Below are 1443 nucleotides of genomic sequence, written 5' to 3' on the forward strand. Positions count from 1 at the left end.
GAAGGCATAGAGGAGCGGCGTGGATCTCGGATCGCTCTAGAACTGAAAAGAGTTCACATCCCCAACATGCCACACGGTGGAGGCGCGGAAGACGACCATGACCTCTGAGCCGTAGGAGAGATGGAGGTCCCTTGAGGGGGCGAGTTGGATTAGTCTTTTGAAGCCATGGCCATTGAACGAGCAGGGTGACACCATTATGCTCGAGGTCACGGGCTCCAAGCCCACCAAGCGAAGAGTGGCCAGAGCTAGTGCGCCCCCTTCGACAGTATGGAAGCCCGCCAAGTGACAGCTTCTCAAGCCCGTCGACTAGTGGAAACAGGCAGACACGGGTACCTTTTGGACAGAGAGGGGGAGGCCAATGTAGAGGATAGGGAAATTCAAGATGGGACATGCCATCTCGTTTCCAACGACCGACAGCTGGTCCAGCGAACATTGTAGAGACTCAAAGGTAGGCAGAGTCAAAAGCCCTGGCAATATGAAGCTCGAGAAGCATACAGGGCACCTTGAGATTATAGGAGGCTAAGGCTGTGCTAAATTATGTGTGCAGTTTTGCATTATCTCTCGGCAACTTTACAGAACCAAATAACTCAAAAGTGGAATGGAAACGAGTATGATAGTTCGAGTGTTTGGGCAATAGTTCAATACAATAGAACCTACTTTCGTTAAATTGCACTAACGTCAAGATGGCCGAGTTGGTCTAAGGCGCCAGTTTCAGGTACTGGTCCGAAAGGGCGTGGGTTCAAATCCCACTCTTGACAACTTTTTCTTTTTTCTTTTTCTTTATCATTGCTGCGCCTGATAAAATTTGGTGTGATACTAGTTTTCTTGGGGATAGTTCTCTTTTGCTTAGTTCCTTAATAATAATTTGCACGTAAAAAATAGTTCCTTAATAATAATTTGCACGTAAAATATAGTTCCTTAATAATTTGGACTATGGGTTAAGTGCTATAGATCAAGTATTAACTCTAGGAACAGTAAGCATTCGTTAACTCACTCGATGACGAGAAATGTGACTTCTTTCTCAATCTTTGTTTAATTTTATTCAATTCACATGGTGGAAGTGTTGAAGCCTGATTGTGTACCATGAAATGTGGAATTTCATGCGAATACTGGTTTGGTGGGATTAAGAGGGATGTACGGGTTTATTAAATATCTTATGCAATTTAATCAATGGCTGTAGTTTTTTTTTTATTGTTTTCCTCATAAAGATTTCAGTAGCAGTTTTAAAGATAATAGTTAATTCCCAAACAGAATTGCTATTGCTGTGAAGTTTCTTGTGCTAGTACTATTCTACCTTGCTTCTATTGAAATGTGTCCAAGGCTGGTAGTATTTCCTTAAATATGAAATCTTATCAGCATATTGGATTTTGCCCCACTGAAAAAAATGCACACCCTTTGGGCTGCTTCAGCGGCTCACCCATCGCCACATGTCCACGAGCCTTT

At 43.1% G+C, this 1443-nt stretch overlaps 1 non-coding gene across 1 annotated transcript; it reads left to right on the forward strand.

The window, feature by feature from the left end:
• Window positions 1–677: 677 nt before the first annotated feature.
• On the forward strand, window positions 678–758 carry TRNAL-CAG. Its single transcript has one exon. It is a non-coding gene; the product is annotated as a tRNA-Leu (tRNA).
• Window positions 759–1443: the final 685 nt, after the last annotated feature.

Source organism: Triticum urartu, chromosome 3 (assembly GCF_003073215.2).
Source record: "Triticum urartu cultivar G1812 chromosome 3, Tu2.1, whole genome shotgun sequence".
Lineage (NCBI taxonomy): Eukaryota > Viridiplantae > Streptophyta > Magnoliopsida > Poales > Poaceae > Triticum > Triticum urartu.